This window comes from Rhinopithecus roxellana, chromosome 7, assembly GCF_007565055.1.
Source record: "Rhinopithecus roxellana isolate Shanxi Qingling chromosome 7, ASM756505v1, whole genome shotgun sequence".
Taxonomy (NCBI): domain Eukaryota; kingdom Metazoa; phylum Chordata; class Mammalia; order Primates; family Cercopithecidae; genus Rhinopithecus; species Rhinopithecus roxellana.
In genome coordinates, this window is record NC_044555.1 from 100278461 (window position 1) to 100302092 (window position 23632).

Below are 23632 nucleotides of genomic sequence, written 5' to 3' on the forward strand. Positions count from 1 at the left end.
AGAAGGAAATCAAGGGTATTCAGTTAGGAAAAGAAGAAGTCAAATTGTCCCTGTTTGCAGATGACATGATTGTATATTTAGAAAACCCCATTGTCTCAGCCCAAAATCTGCTTAAGCTGATAAGCAACTTCAGCAAAGTCTCAGGATACAAAATTAATGTGCAAAAATCACAAGCATTCTTATACACCAGTAACAGACAAACAGAGAGCCAAATCATAAATGAACTTCCATTCACAATTGCTTCAAAGAGAATAAAATACCTAGGAATCCAACTCACAAGGGATGTAAAGGACCTCTTCAAGGAGAACTATAAACCACTGCTCAGTGAAATAAAAGAGGACACAAACAAATGGAAGAACATACCATGCTCATGGATAGGAAGAATCAATATTGTGAACATGGCCATACTGCCCAAGGTTATTTATAGATTCAATGCCATCCCCATCAAGCTACCAATGAGTTTCTTCACAGAATTGGAAAAAACTGCTTTAAAGTTCATATGGAACCAAAAAAGAGCCCATATTGCTAAGACAATCCTAAGTCAAAAGGACAAAGCTGGAGGGATCACGCTACCTGACTTCAAACTATACTACAAGGCTACAGTAACCAAAGCAGCATGGTACTGGTACTAAAACAGAGATATAGACCAATGGAACAGAACAGAGTCCTCAGAAATAATACCACACATCTACAGCCATCTGATCTTTGATAAACCTGAGAAAAACAAGAAATGGGGAAAGGATTCCCTTTTTAATAAATGGTGCTGGGAAAATTGGCTAGCCATAAGTAGAAAACTGAAACTGGATCCCTTCCTTACTCCTTATACAAAAATTAATTCAAGATGGATTAGAGACTTAAATGTTAGACATAATACCATAAAAACCCTAGAAGAAAACCTAGGTAGTACCATTCAGGACATAGGCATGGGCAAGGACTTCATGTCTAAAACACCAAAAGCAATGGTAACAAAAGCCATAATTGACAAATGGGATCTAATTAAACTAAAGAGCTTCTGCAAAGCAAAAGAAACTACTATCAGAGTGAACAGGCAACCTACAGAATGGGAGAAAATTTTTGCAACCTACTCATCTGACAAAGGGCTAATATCCAGAACCTACAAAGAGCTCAAAAAATTTACAAGAAAAAAGCAACCCCATCAAAAAGTGGGGAAAGGATATGAACAGACATTTCTCAAAAAAGACATGCATACAGCCAACAGACACATGAAAAAATGCTCATCATCACTGGCCATCAGAGAAATGCAAATCAAAACCACAATGAGATACCATCTCACACCAGTTACAATGGCAATCATCAAAAAGTCAGGAAACAACAGGTGCCTAGAGGATGTGGAGAAATAGGAACACTTTTGCACTGTTGGTGGGATTGTAAACTAGTTCATCCATTGTGGAAAACAGTATGGCGATCCCTCAAGGATCTAGAACTAGATGTACCATATGACCCAGCCATCCCACTACTGGGTATATACCCAAAGGATTATAAATTATTCTACTACAAAGACACATGCACACGTATGTTTATTGCAGCACTATTCACGATAGCAAAGACTTGGAATCAACCCAAATGTCCATCAGTGACAGACTGGATTAAGAAAATGTGACACATATACACCATGGAATACTATGCAGCCGTAAAAAAAGATGAGTTTGTTTCCTTTGTAGGGACATGGATGCAGCTGGAAACCATCATTCTCAGCAAACTATCTGAAGAACAGAAAACCAAACACCGCATGTTCTCACTCATAGGTGGGAATTGAACAATGAGATCACTTGGACTCGGGAAGGGGAACATCATACACCATGGCCTATTATGGAGGCGGGGAGGGGGGAGGGATGGCATTGGGAGTTATACCTGATGTAAATGACGAGTTGATGGGTGCTGATGAGTTGATGGGTGCAGCACACCAACATGGCCCAGGTATACATATGTAACAAACCTGCACGTTGTGCACATGTACCCTAGAACTTAAAGTATAATAATAATAATAAAAGAAATGCAAAGAACATAGTCACAAAAATTAGAAAGTCAAGCCAAAATAAAAAGAAAAGAAGTGAATGGCAGAGAAGACAGACAAGCACAAGTGACAGAAAAAGGGAGAGGAGAGAGGTAACATATAAAGTACCCATCAGTATGACCATTCAAGTAAGGTGTGTAAAAAAGAGAGAAGTTGAGTTGGTTCAAATGTATTAGGCTACTTTTCCCCATTCTCTGCTTTTTACTTATAGTAACTATTTTTGGAGCCTCAGCACCTCTTGGTAGAGTCATCTGTGAAACATCAGTTAGTAGGTTTGCCATTATCCAGGCTGTTCATTCTTAAAATTTCAGAGTATCTTCTCTGAATGGGACAGCCTCAACAGCCCACTACGGAAAAAGCTGTCTGAGCTGCCACAGCAGTATTTAGAGTGGCAGGTAGCTTACCTATGGTCAAAGAGCCAAAGTGTACCTGTGGTTTAAATTCAATCTATTTGACTCCAGAGATACACTCTTAAGCACTGTGGTATACAGATCTTCCTTATAACACGTGAAATTCATCACATACATTTAATCTGAAAGGGCAGATTATCCAAAGCCAATCACTTATCTTATAAATTTTTAATTTTCAGTAGCAGATATTCCTTCTCAATTAAATTTAGCAGGCTAGTTTTAAAATTGGTTTGTATTCTCCAAGCACGTACCAATCAGAAAGGCAGCCCAGGAGTGTTACAGAAGCCATAGAGAAACTTACTTGGATTTGAAAGATCTGCCCTAGATAGAGTTGATAATTGAGGCTGATTACAACAACTTTAAGGTCAATGTTCCCCAATTCCCTGCTCAGATGATAACAATCCCTTAATTCCCGTGTTCTATAATATTATCCTTGCTTCCTATATCATTCCACCTCTCAGTCACACCACAGTTCAACTGGATGTGTTATGCAGGGAGCAAATTGATGCAATATCTAGTAAATAAATGTATTTGCCACCCACAGATTAAACTTTGATGTGTCCTGCTCTAATTAAAATCAGATAAGTATAAATTAGGTTAATTTGTATTTCTATGTTGCCCTCAATTTATTTATTTCCCTGTAGGTTAGTGACACTTGACAGATAAAAAGGTCTCCCCATTACAGAGAGAAAGGCTGGAAAGCAATGTCATCAAACAAAGGACCCTAGCACAAAATTAGAAGGCAGGTGACTCTGCTCTCCTGCATTAATAAACAGAAGGCATGAGGAGATAAAAACAAGAGAGTCAGTTTCAAGGTGAAAAGGACTACAAGACCAAGGTTACCCAAAGACAATCAGATAGAAAGCAAAAGACTAAAGAAAGGTAAGAACAACTGTGTGATGATATGAATGCCAACAGATAAAAAGGAATGGAAATGTTAAACTGGAAGAGATTGGGAGTTCATGGATGAGGAAGCCAAAGCTGAAAGAAGCTGTAACTTCACCAAAGTCAGAGAGCAAGCAGGGATATTTGCAGAGCTGCAAGCGGCAAAAAAATTAATCCAGACCATTCCTCATGGGTTGTTATTCTTAACTGCTATCTTAGAATGACAAGACCTGCCACACTCCTCTCCTTTCAGGGATGAGGGAGTAAAGCTTCCCAGTAGATGTTTTCCCAAATAGTGGGGAGGGTGACAGGTGATTATAAAGAAGCAAAACAACATTGTTAACATTTGCACTACTGTGGGATGAATTTCAAACAAAAGAAAATACAGCCTTGAAACAGTTCAATTACAGCAAGCCTAGGATAAATCTACTCAAAGTTAAGTTATGAGTCACAGAAATGACATATTTACTTTGAAAGAACACCCCCATACAATGTTTGCAGCCTCTGGTTTAGTCACTCCACATTATAATTCCTCTAAACATCATTCAAAATGCTTAAGATGTATCATTAGCACACTAGAAACCCATTTTTTGAATGAGCACTACTATAATCAGTTAATAGCTATAAACACCTTCATTAGTGATAAGATTTTCAAAATAAAGCAGTATTTGGTGTACAATAAAATTATCATCCCAGTAATACTTAAATTGGTTATTAAAAGGTATTGAAAATTTAGAGCCAGAGTCTTTCAATCAATTAAAAGAAGAAGGCAAGGAAACACCTTCAACCTGTACCTTAATTAGACATTCTATACACTTACTTATATAACACCTACTGTTGAAACTCCTTCATACTAGGTTTTCCAGCCAAATAGACTTGAAAGGGTGGTGAATATTAAAAACCATCACATCAGGGCCTAATGCATTTAATTAGTTGATCATAAGTGTCACGTACCCTTTCCCTTTTGACAAATTACCCCAAAGAGTAGGCTAACAACCCCAATTTGCTGACTAATTGAATTTTGATATATTCTCCAGAGCTGTTTTCCCCCCGACTAATTGAATTTACAAGCAGTTAAATCTGACAGATTCAGTAATATCTGCCAAAGTCCCTTTATACTTTGTTAAATTATGACAATGTGGCCAGTGTGTCATGCCCTAGGGAAAGAGGGTACATTTGAGGACTCATTCCCAAGGGGACAAAGTGGTAAGGGAATCTGATTTGTCATAATATATGTTAAAATGTCCAGTAGTAGATTTGATATTTTGTCACTGGATATATTAATTTTCCATTAATGGAAGACAAAATATTCGTAAAGGGTACGTGTACAAGTTTGTTAATAATGTCATATCTGCACCAATATATATGAATCTACATACAAGCAAACGCAGGTGTACTTTCTGTTATTAGCTGAAATAGAGGTAGCTCAATTCCCACATGGATTCCATTTCTAGCTGAGCTAAAAAGTATGGCCCCTCATAATCTGCCTAAGCTTCCAGCAGGGCATGTGCATTTCCTTCACCAAATAGCCAAGGCTTATTGCAGAAAAATAAAGGCAAGCCTTGTTAATTAAGACCTAGAGAACGTGAAATTCCTAGTAAGTCAACTTCAGCTGGCTTGAAATTTGGAAACGAATTTGCTGAGTAAATTAACAATCAAACACAATTGGAGGAGAGATGTTTGAAGACTTAAGGGAACAAATGATTTTTCAAGCACTGGGAAACATTATTTATATTCAGCTAATTACTATGTGAAAAGAGTTGTGGTACCTGGAAAGAGGGCTGGATTTGAGTGAAAAGACTTATTTAGCAGTAGTCTTCTACAATTACTTCTACAACCAGAACCTTAGTTTCTTTATCTGTAAAACTGAGATAATATTTTTCTCACAACATTGTGGAAGGCTTCAATGAAGTGATATACATGAGTCTGTAATCTGCAAGGAGCTAAATGAATATTGGGTATTTTTATTATGTGCATAAAATAATGAACATACAAATAAAACACTTGTAGAAACATTTTACCCTCTATATTTATAGATAAGACAACTGGGGCATAGAGTAGTCAAGTGACTTGTCCATGGGCACACAGCTAGTTAATGGCAGAGATGGGGCAAAAATCTAGGGCTCTGCAACATCATTGCCAGTATCCCTATCTCTTAATCATAGCCGTTCCCCCAAAGAACCACTATACTTTCTTGACTTTGTTCTTATAGCCTGAATTACTTTAAAAGATGCCTATTAATAAATAGGTACTTATCCTCAAGCATTAATATTTTATAGAATTTTACACTTGAATGTTTAATAAACATCTGTTGAGCACCTACTTAATGCAAGTCACTGTACTAGGTGCTAGAAACGAAAAACGAAACATGGTCCCCACCTTTAAAGAATTATTAATCCTAGTGACTCCAAGCACCCATTGCCTTTATTCTGGCCTTAGGCTGTCAAAGGTCCTTCACCACCATGTTCTGCAGAGGCTTGAACTTTCCCTAACCAACCATACTTAAAAAGACTTCCCTCTTACCTCCAGTTTAGCTGGGGCTCTCAAGTTTCAGGAAACCTGACTAAAGCACTTCATTTTTGATACATGGTACATAAATTCTGAGCTCAGCCTCAAATTATCTCTGGGGTTCCATTTCCTGCAGTTGGAGAGGACTGAAGGGTAATGTTATCATGAAATGTCAGGTAGCAATAGGGACAGTGTGGATGGGTGGGCGGGCAGAAATAACCTTAAGTTTATTCAGCTGATGAGATGTTCATATCCTAGAACTAGAAAAGCTAGTTGCTCACCATAGCATATTTACTAGAGCTTTCCTCCCTCATGGGCCCTGATTTCCAGATTGAGAAGCTACTTCCTGATGAAAATCTGAGCGGCAAGGAGAATTCAGCTATTACAAAAAATGAGAAGCAGGCATAGAATAAGTTGGAAGGGCAAACTTTGCAGGCACCCACAGTTGCACATTACTAGATTCCATGCCCCACAACCTAACTAGCTGTATGAGCTTGGGCAAGTCACTTAGCCTTTCTGAGTCTCCATCTCCTCATGTGTAAAATGACATCAAATGGTACCTGTATCAAATGGTTGTTGTGCCAGTTAAATGGCATAATGAATGTAAGATGCCTGACTCGTGGTAGGCATTCAGTTATTGTTAGTTCCATTCCCTTTATTGGCAGGTCACCTCCCAGCATAACTTCTCCTCCCCCTCCAATGTTTCTGTGGAGAAAAGTACAAAATGTGGGACCTTCCCACCTTCCCAATAGAAAAGTGAGGAAGCTCAGCTGTCTGGAGCCCCCTGGGTTTCATAAATCCTTGTGTCTTTCAAGAATCATTTTCTTGGGCTGCAGTGCAATGCTCTAACCCTGAGCTATACCCCCTCCATCCCACTACTGGGTATATACCCAAAGGATTATAAATTATTCTACTACAAAGACACATGTACACGTATGTTTATTGCGGCACTATTCACAATAGCAAAGACTTGGAATCAACCCAAATGTCCATCTGTGACAGACTGGATTAAGAAAATGTGGCACATATACACCATGGAATACTATGCAGCCATAAAAAAGGATGAGTTTGCGTCCTTTGTAGGGACATGGATGCAGCTGGAAACCATCATTCTTAGCAAACTATCACAAGAACAGAAAACCAAACACCGCATGTTCTCACTCATAGGTGGGAACTGAACAATGAGATCACTTGGACTCGGGAAGGGGAACATCACGCACTGGGGCCTATCATGGGGAGGGGGGAGGGGGGAGGAGGGAGGGCTTGCATTGGGGAGTTATACAAGATATAAATGATGAATTGATGGGTGCTGACGAGTTGATGGGTGCAGCACACCAACATGGCATAAGTATACATATGTAACAAACCTGCACGTTATGCACATGTACCCTAGAACTTAAAGTATAATAAAAAAAAAAAAAAAAAAAAAAAAAAAGAATCATTTTCTTCAAACCTCAGGCTATCTCATCAGAATCTAATAGAGGAGTAAGATGATTAACCATTAGATGAATAATTTGCTATGTGAACTGTAGATTGAAAAAGAAGGGAATAGGAATGAGAATTAAGTTGTTATTTCATTAAGTTGTAATTAGTGACTAAAGGTTTCAACACACCTAATAAATCTATTAGAGTACATTGAGTTTAAATAATTTCATTTCATTAAATTATCTGTATATTTATATCTCTCTGTAGATCTGTCTGTATAATCTTAGTTCAAAGTCTCTACTCCTGAATTTTTTATAGAGACTATGTTCTTTAGGAAAATATTCTGAGTATAATTCAGGGCCTGACTGCACTCTGGATTTCCTTAGAACACAGTCCACAGTCCATTATAGTAGATAATTCGATAAAGAGGCCACGTCCAATATATTCAAGGGATTCACTTCACTGAGAGTAGGGGAGAATCTCCACCTATTATTATTTATTCATTCATAACACTGTCCCACTAAACTCACCCCAAGTACTATGGAGGCTCTGAATTAGTTCACCTCTACCACAACCCTCCTGTCTCCAGACTCATCTAGTGTTTCTGCCACTCAGTCCCTGTGTTCCAGCCACACTGGCCACTTTTGTGCTGCTTGATTATGCCAAGCTCCTTTTCACTTCAAGACCGTCATAAGTTATATTCCTTCTGCCAGGGACACTTTTCACCTATTCTTAGAGGTCCAATCCCTGATATCAGGAAAACATAACAGAGAAAACATGCAGAGTCTGATGAAGGAGAATTATAAAGAAACTATTTAAACCAAATACCACCATGCCACAGAAGTCTCTTCTAGCACTAGCATCCTTATCCCCATATTAGGAGTAGTCTACCTCTTCTGGAAAAAATCTGATTTCACTAGTAAGTCTCCAGATTTCTGGGATAATTTGGATTAAAGTCTGTTCTAATATGAAACTAGATTGGGCTCAGAAACCTGAAGTCACTCTGAGCTCTCCACCAAATGGGCCAAGCTTATTTTCTTCTCATGAGATTAACATCCTAGCAGGCAGTGTAATGTTGAAGGTTTGGAATCTGACATCCCTTGGTTTGAATTTTCACTGTAATATGTAATAGTTGTGTGCCTTTGAGCAAACGACTTAACATCTCTCGGCCTCTGTGTTTTCATCTATGAATGTAGATGATAACTCCACACAGAGTAGTTTGTGAGGATTAAGTGATATAGTTCATTTCAGTGCTCAGTACAAGGCCTGGTATTAGTAAGTGATAAATATCAGTTATCTGTTACTATTTTCATTACTGCAACTAACTTCACCTAGCCCAAGTTGTGACTTGGGCTCATCCATTTATAGAGCATTTATGAAGAGGCTTTTTACTAGGTGCTAGTGATACAGAGGAGAATAAGACATGACCCTGTCCTTAGCTGACAGTCTGATGAAGGAAACAGTCATATAAATAGCTAACTATATTTACTAGTTGCATAAAATTATTTTACCAAGTAAAATGGAACACATTCTGTGATAGTGGGAACACACAAAGAACTGTGAGCACAAGACCAAGCATAAAGTTGTACTGGTCATAAAGGAGACCAAGTGAGAAAGAGTAAAAGATCAAAAATGCCCAGTCCTTTATAGTTGATCAACTACACAAACCCATGTCCTATGGATGGCAGATTAATTGGTCTGCCTTCATGCTTGAAGGACAGCACTGGATATCCTAAGTTAAACTAGTCTTAAGAGAGCAACAATAAGCCCCAGCAGAGTTGACTCCTTAGGTCATTCCCAGGGTAGGCCAGCATCCTTAGAGCTAGAAAATAATTGAGCTAATTCTTTGGGTGCAGCTGGGGACCAGGGATGGTATAGGAGAACTATGATCACCAGGACATTTCTCCCCAAAGCTTCTGGATTTGGAGCCATACTTGTCCATATGCTTCTCTATCAAATACCTATGAATTTCATTGATCTTTTCTAAAATACTTCTCCATCATACCAAACTCAGGCCTGTCAACTTCCCTTATGAGTTCAAGCAAACACTGAGCTCTTAATTTCCTTGCTTCAATTCCAAGGCTTTGCTTTTTCTCCTATACAGATAAATTCTTGTGATCAATTTCTGATGATAAATCAGGGGTCACACAAATCTCAGAAGGGGTCAATATTATGAGAGAAGACTCTATACACACACACACACACATACACCACCTCCCTGTTCACTTCTTCACCTCACCACAGAAGCAAGGTGGTGCACTAGCACATTCTACAAAGCATTATGGCAACTTTAAGGAGGAATGAAACACATCCAAATCTCCATATGTTATTTTCAAGAAATTAATGTGTAGGAGGACTTTATCCTTTATTTACAAAATACTGTTGGACAGCCTTAATCAGTCAGTCTGAAGCAATCAGAGTGGGCCCAAAGAAAATCAAACTGAGGGATTTTGTTTTTCTCTTTTTTTATTTTATATTTTGTTGTTGTAAAAACTATAAGTGCTTTCCTTTCCTTCTTCCTAGCCTGTCCTTGTGATTAAGGAAATCTGTATTCAATGAGTATTCTAAGAGTCTTGACCTGAAGCAAACAGATGTTTCTATTCTTTAAGGGCAGTCAGTCAACATTATTTACTGTTCACCTTCTGTTTGCAATGGCTCTTCCTGATATCATGAAGACAATTCAATTTATATAATGTGACAAAACAAACACACATGAAGTTACTTAAGACTAGTTACAAAAAAACATGAAAACAAAAGCAAATGTCTCTATGAACTGTATCTAGAGGTGATAAGAGCACATAGGGAGGGAGTGATGGATTAGGTGAAGTTAATTGGGACTGGATTCCTGGAGGTGCATTTTGTACCAGGTGTTAAAGGAAGGGTAGAGCATACTTTATAGGCAGAATAAGAGGAGAGTAAATAGGGATGAGGAGTACACTCAAATTTTGCAGACCAACTGTTACATTTGCAGCCTGTTTTCAAAAAAAATTTTTATCAGTATTACTATCCCAGCAAAGGCCATTCTGACATTAGTTGTATATTAATGTAACACTGAATACTCACCATAAAATTTCATATATTTGTAAAAGACTTAAAACCCATATTATTCACCCAAAAGTCATTACTAACTGGGACTATTTGTGGCTGTATAAATAACCTGTACTAAGAAAATCAACCCTCTGCATTTACCAAGATAATGTGAACTATTTATGCTGACAGTAAATACTTATTTAGACAACTCTAGAAGCACATTCATTTAGCCAATGAACCTTCATGGGTCCGTTGGAAGATTTAGCATCCATCATGAATACATATCACTAAATATTTTTTGACATGCATAGTTTACTTGATGGACTCTGACAGTTTTTCTAGAGACATTAGTAGCTGGTAAACACAGAGCTCTTGGAGCATTCCTGAAAGTAGTTTATGAGGAGAAAAGAGATATAAAACAGATTACAATCTGTGTCACTGGAAAATTTGGGGTATGGGATATTCAAGTGCTTTATGAACCAAGCGGGTGAAGTACTTGCCTCTGAATTCAAACCACCCACGCTTGAATTCTGGCTTTGCCACTTACTAGCTCTGCGACTTCGAGGAAAGTCACTTGACCTTTCTGTACCTCAGTTTCCTCAACTGTAAAATGGGGATAATACTGGTACCTACTTTGCAACATTTGTGTGAAAAGGAAATAAATGTAGCACATTCAACACAGTGCCTTCCACACACTAAGCCTTCATTCCTACAATGCAAGAGAATTTTGAGGTGAAAATTGCTGCTGTGGGAAGTAATAAGATGAACACAATAAAATGTGAAGTTATAAATCCAACTTTCTCAAATGTCTAAGAAGTTTGAGTTTTTACTCAGTCCCTCTATTACAGCTAAACCTTCCAAGAGGTTCATGTTCATCAACAAATTGTAACTGCCAGCTGCTATCTATACTAGGGGAATCCTCAAACTTCAAAGAATTGTTTTTTACAAATACATAAGGCCAAGAATTGGTGATATTTGGCTTATTCACAAATAAGAGCAGACTGACAAGCTTTAGTTATGACAAATAAAAAGATACACATAATGGCCCTGGGCAGAATTAAGTGTTTAAGAGAGGCTGTATCTCTCATGACTATGGTGTTATAGTAAACCTGTCAACTGCCCATATCCACTCCCTTGTTCAAGGGAAAGCCATTGAAAGCCATCTTTTATACCAAATGACCCCACCCTCTATAGTCACCAATGCCACAAACAAGCGTAATTCTTAACCCTCAGGAAGCCATTGCAAAAGTGGCCAGAAACTCTGAAGACAACAATCTGGACTGAATTCACTCTCCCTTTTAGAAATGTGAATGGGGTAATACTGTGAAAACAAGGAAATGAACAAAAAGGACCTTGAGAAGTGAGACTGAAAAGATCAATCAAGAAATGCCATGCCGTAAAACTAGAGTCATGAGGAAATTATGGTCAAGAGAAAAATGAGGAGAAAATACAAGAGTAAGCAGAAAAGGGGATACAGAGAAAAGCTATACCAAGTACAAAATTAGAAAGTCAGTTTTCAGGAGGAGAAAAAGAAAGTAGATCTTCTGAAAATCACCTATCCCAATATTCAGGTCTCTGAAGCTGCCTTGGATTCTGAATGGTATTCTAGCTTCAATCTCTAGCCCAATTCTTTAACTGTTTTTGTTCTTCCAGCAGCTCAACTCTCTACGTATTTTCTGCTGATGTCAGAAAGTACTTCTTACTGCCTCTGTGTCATTAAGAAAGTAAATTTGCTTGTCTATACATTAGATTGTTTAATTGAAAAATGTCAATAATATTGGTACATCAGTATACATTATCCTCCTGTCATGAGTACTATCTGAATGTAAAGCCACCCAATCAGGGACTACATTTTCCTTTCACCCTTACAGTCAGGTGTGGCCACATGACTAGTTCTCACCAATGGCTTCTGAGCAAAAGTCATATATACAACTTCCTCAACAATTTCTTAAAATACAATTATTTGCTCTGAACTCTTGCCCATCCCTCTTCCCACAATCTGGAATGAAAACATGCACACAAGGACCATTCCCTAGAGTAGGGGCTGGCAAACTTTTTCTACAAAGGGCCAGATGGTAAGGTCTCTGTCAAAAGCTACTCAGTTTTGGTGTTTTAGTGCTAAAGTAGACATAGATAAAATGTAAATGAATGGGGCTGGTTGTGTTCCAATTCGACTCTATTTACAAAAGCAGGCAGCAGGTCAGATTTGATCTGCCAGCCATAATCTATCAATCTTTGGTCTAAATCAGGGGTCCCCAAGCCCCAGGCTATGAACCAGTACCAGTCAGTGGCCTGTTGGGACCTAAGCCACACAGTAGGAGGTGAGTGGTGGGCAAGTGCAAGAAGCTTCGTCTGCATTTACAGCTGCTTCCCATTGCTTGTATTACTGCCTGAGCTCCGCCTCCTGTCAGATCAGGGGCAGCATTAGATTCTCATAGGAGTGTGAGCCCTGTTGTGAACTGTGCACGCATGTGAGGCATCTAGGTTGTGGGCTCCTTATGAGAATCTAATACCTGATCATCTGTTACTATCTCCCATCACCCCCAGATGGGACCATCTAGTTGCAGGAAAACAAGCTCAGGGCTCCCACTGATTCTACATATGGTGAGTTGTTTAATTATTTCGTTACATATTATAATGAAATAATAGAAATAAAGTACACAATAAATGTAATGCACTTGAATCATGTCTACACCATCCCCCCACCAAGTCCACAGAAAAATTGTCTTCCACAAAACCAATTCCTGGTACCAAAAAGGTTGGGGACCGCTGGTCTAGATGATGGCAGAACAACAATGGAAGGTATCTGGCGCTTTGAACTACTGCATGGAGCACAACTTCCCTACCAACCTATACCAGCTATAATGTAATGAGAGAGAGAAGAGAGCAAGTCAGGGAAGGGGAGAAGGAGGGAGAGGGACTACAGAGTGAGAATAAGAGAGAGATAGTCATCTTATTTAAGTCATTCTATTTTGTAGTCTCTTATAGAAGTACAGCCCTTACCCTAACTAATATACCTCTCTTCCTGAGAGCTGGTTTTCAAGCTTTTTCTGGATACCAATGGACAAATATACTTGTTCTACATTATCCATTACTAAAGGTACCTTGAAATCAAAAGGTACCACAGAAATCAAAATAATCTGCTTAAAAACAGGTGTCTCAGAGAAAAGGCCTACCAGAACTATTAGACAGATATCATGAAAGCTGGCATCAAATTTGTTCTTGCTCCAATATCCTTGCTTTCTGAAGGCATTTCCCTGACCCTCCCAACCATTATGACTGAAATGATGGAAGAAATAAGGGAGTTAATAATTATTTTTCATCCCAATTGAGATAACACTATGACAATATACTATGAACCGAAGGCAGGGTAGCCTGGTGACAAACTTTGAGTTTGAGTAAGAATGAGACTAAGAATAGTGCAACAGAGCCACTAAGGAGCTACAACTTACATCTCTGTACAGGAGGACATTTCTGTGGTAGCCAGCTTCTAAAATGGCTCTCAATGTTTCCTGCCTCCTGACAGTCACATCCTTATATAAACCTTTTCCCTTTTCTTTGGGCGTTGGGCTGCTGCCTTTGAGTGCAGTTGGACCTAGTGACTTGTTTCTAAAGAACAGTATATGACAAAACTGATGACATGTCACTTCTTAGATTAATTTACAAAAGATTGATTTCTGTCTTGCTGGAATTTTCTTTCTCCCTCACTTTCCTACTTGGATGAACCCAGCTGCCATGTTGTCAGCTGCCCTATGGAAAAGCCCCCATGGCAAATAATTGAGGCTAGCCTCTGGCCAACAGCCATTAAGGAACTGGTGCCCATAGTCCAACAACCCACTAGAAACTGAATCCTGCCAACCATCATGCAAGTGAGCTTAGAATTGAATCATTCCCCAGTTAAACTTTGAGATGACTATAGCCATGGTCAATCCCTAGATTGCAACCAATGAGAAACACTGAAGCAGACGACTAAGTTAAACCATGACCAGATGCCTGACTCATAGAAATTTGTGGAATAACAAATACATATTGTTTAAAACACTAATTTTGGGGGTAATTTCTTATGCAGCTACAGATAACTAATGTAATTTCTGTCTATTCATTGCAGTTGGTTTGGGTCATAGACAACTTTTTTATGTTCTCATGACAGCCTAGAGTTCAAACATCCTAGCTGTTAATCACACTCTACTGGGAACTGCCTGTTAACCTGGCTGCATCTCACACTAGACTATAAGCTCCAAAGAGCAGAAACTGTATGTATCTAGTCCACTTCTGCATTCCCAGCCCTAACATAGTGACTCTGGACAATATTGGCTGAATGGATGAGTGGGTGGGTAGGTGGATGCCACAGAGGTAATTGACACCATGTGTTTTGTGAAATGTTGCTTAGGAAGTCTTGCACAAAAATAACAAAACTGCCTTCTTATTTTACTGTTTCCTTGCTCAAACTGCAATAAATCTCAGTTCAGTGAACCACTTGAAGTCACAAGTTCAGTTCAACAGACCATGAAGAATAAAAACTATGAAACAGAACTGAAGGAGGCCTAAAGTCAAGAACAGTGTGTTCTCCAGAAAGCACCTCTTTTGTCTCTCAAAGGGTGACATATACCAAAATCCTATTTGTCCTGAATTCAGGAAACATTCAGACCATTTTACACAGTTGTTTAGGCAAATTAGCCTGGCTCATGCAAGGGCAGCTTACTTATATTGTATATGTTTTTACTAGGTTGAATTTTTAACAGGGCTGAAAATTGAATTCTATCTTAAATGTGTTAGGGGAGCTCATTATTGAAAAGCAACATATCATGTGCCCTCTAATACAACGAATAATTTAGTTACAAAGTCTATAAATTGAGATTGCCACACATATAATTTTTACTGTTTTATAAATCCAGATATTCATGTATCAAATTTACTTAAAGCAGATAAATCTGTGATTCCCCCAGGACAGAGAAGCTGAAAAGTCAACTAGAGGGTGTGCCAAATCTATCCTTTGACCCCCTCTGCTGCAACCACTGCAAAAGTCAGATTCACTTCAAAACCAGCTCTGCTCTTTGACAAATAAACAATAGGAGCTCTAGGAGGTCTAGCTGCTGGTACTGCCTGCCTACATACCTCACTTAGTCAGGAACTCTTATGTGATGAAGTTACTGTATAGAACTTCATTTCCTGTAGAATCCCATTTTATTTACCTCTGAACTCTAACCTCTCCAATGCTGCCTGGTCAACTATTCAAATCCCTGTGTTTCCTACTACGTGAACCCCACCCCCAAACCCTGCCAAATTTCATACTTTCCCTGTCTTAGATGGATAATAGGGATGTAGTTTCTGCCTTTGGCTAACAGTATTTGTAAATATCTGTCCCACAAACCAGTGCCAATGAAGTAATAGCTCAGTGTTTTTCAAACTTTAATATGCACACAAATAACTGTATGCGCATTTGCATTCAGCAGGTGTGAGAAGTGTACTGAGAGCCTGCATTTCTAATAAGCTCCCAAGTGATGCCAATGCTGCTGATACTTTGAGTACTAAGGGTGCAGTAACAAAACAATACATTACAGACAGAACACCTGGGTTCCTGAACAAGTTAGTTCCATTAGCTGTTTAACCTTGTGTAATTTGCTTTACCCACCCTCTGTTTTAAAAACAGAGATGATAGTTTCTTCACTGTCTTCCCAATTAAGTGCATAGGCTTGAAACGTAGTTCTACTGTAAATTAGCCCTGTAACTCTGGGTAAGTTGCTTACACTCCCAACTCCTCAGTGGATAAAAGCAATACCTACTTTGCTGGGTGCAGTGGCTCATGCCTGTAATCCCAGCGCTTTGGGAGGCTGAGAAGGGCAGATCACTTGAGGTCAGGAGTTCGAGACCATGCTGGCCAATATAGTGAAACCCTGTCTCTACTAAAAATACAAAAATTAGCCGGGCATGTTGGTGGGCATCTGTGATCCCAGCTAATCGGGAGGCTGAAGCAGGAGACCCGTTTGAAACTGGGAGGCAGAAGTTGCAGTGAGCTGAGATCAGGCCATTGTACTCCAACTTCGGTGACAGAGTGAGACACCATCTCAAAAACAAACAAAAAATACTGCAGTACCTACTTCACAGGGCTGTTGTGAGAACTAAATGAGTTAATACTGTACAGATAAGGTACTGAGAACAGTGCCTGAAACACAGTAATCCCTAATATTATATTATATCTGGATGCCTGTTCTTCAAATACCTCAGCTCAATAGTAGTCCCTTATTCTGAAAAGTGGATTTCATCTGACCTGATATATCTACCTGGCCCACCTGGCTACTACTCATGTTATGGTTCTGATGCTAGGCCACCCATTAGATTCATCACAAGTCCACTCATCTCAAAGTTCCTCACTTTTTCGTCTCAAAGTTTTCCCTTAGTCATATGCACATTCATTTTATATAAACCATTAGCCATACATAAACACATCCCTGTTATGGTAGAAGATTTTAGCTCTTCTACTAACGTCACTCATAGGAATGTCATGTGCTCTCGCTCGCTCACTCACTCGCTCGCTCGCTCTCTCTCTCTCCCCTGCCACCCCACAAAAGGCAAAGGAATCTGGACTTTAGAGAGAAATTATATTCTGCTTTGCATCCTAGTTGATTTAACTGAAAAGAATAGAAGACTTTTTTTCCCTCAGAAGTCCAGAAAGATTCATGCCTTTTCACAATTAGCATTAAAGATTAGGTGATGGTCACACAAGCTAGGTCCCTGCCATGGCAAAGGAATCATCTCACTGAAAATTTTCTAGCCCAATTATTACTGCCTAATGTATTTCTTGGGAGTGAAGGTAGTGTGTATTGACAGAAGTAGCAGACCAAGACACATCAGTGGATTGTTGGGTGACAGTGAGAGCCCAGCTGAGGCTGGACATTATCAGTTTGTAATGGGACCAACTCATATTGTGGGATCTGTGCTGCAGAGCCCTACTCATTAAAGCAGTTTACTGATGAAGCTTTCAAAATTTTTAATATGGTCACTACGTGGCAGAATCATTTCAGGGTAGCTGGCTCAGTCCTTACTGATAGAGACAATTATTTTGGGGGAAAGCAGGATCTATCCAAATTCTAGCCACTTTCTCAAGCTTTATTCTTACACTTCCCCTTTCCCCCTCAGTTGATCGATCTTACCTCTTAGTTTACAAAATGGAAGTCACCTTGACTCCCAGTCACCCAAACCTATCTTGTGTGTATCCTCAACTTTTTTCCTTCCCTACTTTCAGAATCAAAGAGCTGTCTCTATTCTTTTTAGCTCTCCCTCCTGGGCTCTGGACCCCATTCCCCCTTTCACTTTCTAAAGGTCTTTACTGCATTAATTACCCTTCCCATTTCTGGATAGTCAAAATCTCTCCCCCATCTACAAAACGTTCTGTAGATTACAAACCGAAGTGACATCAACTAGAATAGATGGTACAGAACAATGGAGAATGGCAAAATACTCACATTTCAGATCAGAACACTTGACCAGTCTTAGCAGCACTAGGTAACAGGACTAGTGAATGGTCAGGTTTGGCCATGTGCCCTTTTGATACTACCAGCCAGGGTGGGGGATATAGTTCTAAGTCCGTAGGTGTTAATTACAGTCTGAAGAAACCAAATGCCTAGTTTGAATTCTGCTTCCAAATAAGGAGGAGGGTGGGCAGAAGTATTTCACCAATTTCCTATTGACAAATTCCAAGGGAAGGCTTGCAAGAATTACAGGTCCTGGCAAGTCTGTGTGCAGATATGTTCACAATATGCATGACTTGGCTACACAAAGCTCATAAAATCACAGAGAGAAGTGTCATGTTTTCCACAGAGCTACATATGAGGTTCCCCCCAAATACAAATATATTTACTATCCCCAATAGGGTGAGAACAGTTGGGGATATTAAAAATGAAAGGCAATTTTAGTTTTGGCAAGATTGGCTAGACAGTTCTTTCAGAGTCATTATGAGTCATTACGGTCTGCATTATGGAATTAATCCACAGAAGCCAAGGTTTGGCCACTTAATTGGGACATATGGAGGCTGCTCTAATATTGGGGGAGCTGAATTACAAAGGCAGAGCTAAATCAAGAAACGATTTCCAAATTTCAGTCCTAAAAACTGGAAGGCTGAATGTTTTATGGCTTAGTTAATATTTTCAAAACATAAAATTTTCCCCAATAAAAGGAAGACTAGGGTCCATTCCTGCTATAAGGTTCTTCTTATAACCAAAGTGAATTCTCTGAAAATAGGAAATTTAAATCTATGATTAAAGAACAGCTCAAACATCTGTGTGCTTTAGTCCAGCCAAGTTATCACCATGTGTCAGTCCCTTTCTGCAAATGCTCCTCAATGAAGGTGACCCATCATGCAGCAAACCCCTGAGTAATGGCCAGTGCTTGACAAGTGCCTTTAAAATAAGAGTTAGCTAACTTTACAATGTAATGTCCTATGTGCATTTAAGATCCTCTACAGATAATCTAAATACAAACCTATTGGTCCCTCAAGTGGATCCTTGAAAAACAAGGCTAATATGGATAGACAGGGGAGAGGGTTCTAAGGAGGAGTGACAGAATGAAGAAAGGCAAAGACAGAAGAATGAGAAGTGTCCAGCCAATCTTGCCAATCTTTGAAGGTTTCAGTTGTTTCCTATTACATGTACAATGGCAGGAACATGATGCATGCTTGACACTGGATGATGATGAAATAGAAATGAAAAAACTGCATGTTTATACACAATTTTCAAAAAGTTTTAGGGTATACCTGTGCATGTACACCCTACATATTTCTTTGATGGGCTCAAAAGAGTCCAGCAAAGTCTACTTCTACCATTAAAAATATAATCCTCTTAAAGTACGTTTTCCTAAACTCTATAACAGTGCAAAATAAGTTGCATTGTAATTTTTGTATGTAGCTTGATAGAAAAAGTGCATATCTCCAGATATGGACTACATTTGATATCTCTCTCCAGATATGGACTACATTTGATATATCTCTGTCTTTGTAGCACCTAGACTATTTTTGCTGAACGGATTAGTGAATAAACTATGATGTCATTTGTCCCATCTTTATAAAAGGGAAACTGAGGCACCAGTAACTTAAAAGACTTCTCCTAAGGCAAGAAATGAGATAACATTAATTGTTCTTCAGGATAGTGATGTGCTAACCAGTAACACACAAGTAAGAGAGCAAGATTCCACTTCTAACTTGCAGAATGACTATGGCCTGGCTGTTTTACCTAACTAGGCATTGTTTTCCTTTTCTGTAAAACAGAGCCATCTGGTGCTTGAGAAGACCTGACTGTTAAGGTCCTTGTTCTGTCTGGATGAATAGTTATGGCTCCTCACTGTATCATTACCATACAGATATAGGTGACTCAAAAGAGACTACCACTGAAAAAACAAAAAGTCAGAGGCCAAGATCCAGTCTTATCTATTTTGGAACAGAATTCAGGGTCTCAGAACATAGCAGTAGTGTCCTTGTTTCAACTCTCATTGGCAAAACTAATTCCTTTCTAGAGACTCAGTACAGATGCTTACTGCTCATTTTGGTTTCAAGAGAAAATGCTTCTGGTGTTCCTCTGTCTATAAAGCTAAACAAAATGCATGGACTACTTTATTATATGAAGGTCCCTGCTGTCTTATTAAGGTCAAAACTTAATGGAGAGAAATGTCAGTAAAATTTGTAAATTTACCCAGAGGTAGTATTCATTTGTCTTATCTGTCATTTAATAATAAGCTAGAAAGATTCCAACCAATAAATAGACCAAGGCCCTTGGAGTTTAACCAAAACAGCCATATGTCCTGAGGTATAAATGAGTCTATTTTCACAACTGAGGTGACATTGAGCATCCAACATGGTAGACCTTTAAAGAAATCCCAGAGTCTAGTAAGTATGAAAGTGGTAGAGGACGACAGAGAAGAAAAACTAACAGAGACAGGATTAGGGGAAGAAGGCTTCATGGAGAAGCTAGGCCCTGATGTGACAAGAGGCAGCATCTGCTTTAAGCAATGTGATACCCATGGTAACCATTGCAGAGCTCCTAAAATGGTTGATTCCATTCTTTAGCCTTATTAATTAAAAGCCTGTAAATATCCTGAACCTCTACTGATTGCAGATCTTACAATCTACTGATGATCTTGGTTGGAGCAATATTCAAAAGAGGCAAATTCGTTCTTGCACTTTGCTCTCTAGACTTTTAAATTGCTCTACCCCTGGATGTTAACCAATTACAAAAGACCAGGGGCCATTTATTGTTACAGCACCACTCTCCTAAGCAAAGGGCATGGAAAGCAGGCTGGATGCCTTTGTATCAGTGTTTGGCTCTACTTCAAGACATATTTCCTAATTCCATTTATCAGGGATAGAGAGCTGTGAGCAAATGTTGCACTTTGCCAAACAAGAAATAAAGGTCTTACCCTTGGGGAGTTTCTTATCTAAATGATAACAAAAGGAGCCCTAGGAATTGATAAACACCTCATCTGGCTGTTTTCACTAAAGATGCCAGAACCAATTGAGGATTTCTGAGAAGAATGAACAAGAAAAGGAAAATTTAAAGGATGGGCAAGAGGAAGAGAAGATAGGAGAGTCCGATTTTATTAAAACTCCTCCTTGTAGTCTTCAAGTTGCCTCTTAAGGAAGACAGATTGGCTGGGTGAAAGAAAGGAGATACAAGACTTACAAATTACCTACGCATTACCACTTAAGGCTTTTCCAGTAGCTTCGCAAGCGTGGGATATGAATACAGCTAGTAAGTTGGCTGTCATATGCATTGTCTTGTTTGAAGTATAGTCATGCCACCTCTGATGTCACCGCTGGCTTTCTGCCAGAGAAACTAAGGCATATTTTTGGAACATTTCAATATGAACATCTTCAGCAAGGCCCTTGGAGATACTGGCATAATTTATTAACACATCACATTTGAGAAAGCATTTCACAAGGAAGAAAAGGAAGAAATAGTTAAATACAATTCCAAATAAACGTTTATTGCATTAGGCTTGCTATCCATTTTTCCCTCAAGGCAATTATTCTTGAATAAATGAGTTACTGAATAAACAAAGCCCTTATTATAAGTCAATTCTTCCTATAGACCTGTTTCATGAAAGCAAATTATTGTGAGTGCTGCTCATAATCCATTATCTATGTAGAAATTTGAAAACCACAGATTTTATCAGGCAAATTTATTCTCCAGAGTTGGAGCCAAGCATACCAACCAATCATGCCACACAGATGCAAATTTATTCTCATAAATAAATGTACCAAATGACATACAGATAACATAGGGGAATAGTGAGCCAAGTCATGGACAGGTGAAATAGATTTGCCTTATTAATGTAGTTCTTTTCACATATATTTTAAATACCTTTGAGGTCATTACTATCTGTGTGTATTCTACTAATGAGCTGTAGCCTCCACTGAAGGTCCATCACTTAGCATTGATTAGAAACTGCTTAATTTCCAAGCCATTAATGAGTCACACTTTCTCTCATTAAGTTGAATCTTCCTTTTGTTAGTGCTACTAATCCATTGAGGACTCTTTAACATATCCTGGTGAAGGCTGCTTGCCCGTAAAACCAAAATATGGCACAGAAACTCAACACAAGCTATACTGGCAGTGCTGTGGTCCTTGGATGTAACTGACAAGTAACTGACACTAATAACCTCCCAGAGAATTCCTTTGGTCTACATCTTTTCACACACATTTTATGTGTGTGTACACTGATCTAGGGGCAGCTCTTGTCAAAGAACTAACACTGGACAGCTTGCCCTTTCCAACTACCAGAAAGTGACCTTCTGGGCTGTACACTGTTCTGTTATCGTGCTGGCTCTACGTGCACTAGGCCTCTCAAAGTGACCCAGAGGACCCAGAAAATTAGGTAAGCATGTGCCTCATTTGGTTGCAGGACCCAGTTAATGCACCCCACGTCGTGGTTTAAATTATCACAAGGTCTAGTCAGTCATTTTGTTCCATAGGTCACAATTGGACTTGTAATCCTGCTTGGTAGCAATGAAAATGTGTTCCATAGGTCACAAGAAAGATCAGATGGAAGAATGTATATAACACCACCAAGGTCTTACATAAAAATCTACCAACACATATTTACTGTGTACTTATACTTTGGTTTTTGGATTTGCAGGCTCAGCACTCATAAAGGCATTTCTACCTCTCAGGGTCTCTAGACCCACTTTGAAGGTCAGATGGTACTAGGTGCACATTGGGCTTAGACTTCATGGCCTAAGGATTGCTTCCCATAGATATGGCTAATTGGGAAACAACAGTTGTAATGCATTATCTTACTTTGTTGTTTTGCTCTGAACTAGAACTTTTAAGATTTAAAAAGCTGTTTTAAAAATTCCATTAATTGGAAATCATTTTAAATATTTAAAAAGTTAAAATAGTTAATAAAATATTAAATAAATTTAAAAGATTAACATTTAAAAATACAAGAGCCAGGTATGGCTCTCATTAACCCTCAACTGTTACCAATCAGTGCTGAATATAATTCAAGTTTTTCCTCCAAAAGTGACTTGGGTTAAATGAGAGGTGAAAATCTTAGTAAGAAGAGGTTATATGAAAAATATTAAATCATTCCATGGCAGCCCCACTGTAAAAAGGCAGGCCAGCAGCATGAAGAATCACATTCATTTCTTCATTCATTCAACAAACATACACTTATCCCCTATCACGTACCAGGTACTGCATTAAGCATTGGGGGTGTAGGATCAGTAGACAGGCATTATTTCTGCCCTCAGAGAACCCAGAGTCTAGTGGGGAGATAGCCATTAAACAAATAAACATTGTGATAAGTGATCTGCAGGAAAAAAAAAGCAAGCAGAATACTCCATGTCCCTCTTGAAATTCATAATACATGTTAACATATCAAAGGCCCTGAGAAGTCCTACTATAAAATCCTACTATAAAAAAAACCCTTTAACTTTTTTGAACACAAAAACTGGGTACCCCTAATTTTTGGAGTGGTTAGTGACAACCTCTCTGAGAAAACAGCATTTAAGCAAAGAAGTGAAGGATGAGTAGGAATAGAAAGACAGGTGAGAGAACATTTCAGACAGAGGGAATTAAAATATGCCTTGAGCAGGAATTAGTCTAAAACACTAGAAGAACTGACAGTTTGGCTACAGCAGTAGGAGCCTGGCAGGGAGAGATGGGCAGGGTTCAGGTCATGCATAGTTGTGTAGGTGATGGTATAGTGTTCAAATACTGAATGTGATGGGAAGTCTTCAAAGGTTTGGCGCAAAATAGTAGTGTGGCACAGTTTTGGTTTTTTATTATTTGTTATTTAGAATCAACCTGACTGCAGCATAGATAGGAGTTTATAAGAAGATAAGAATGGA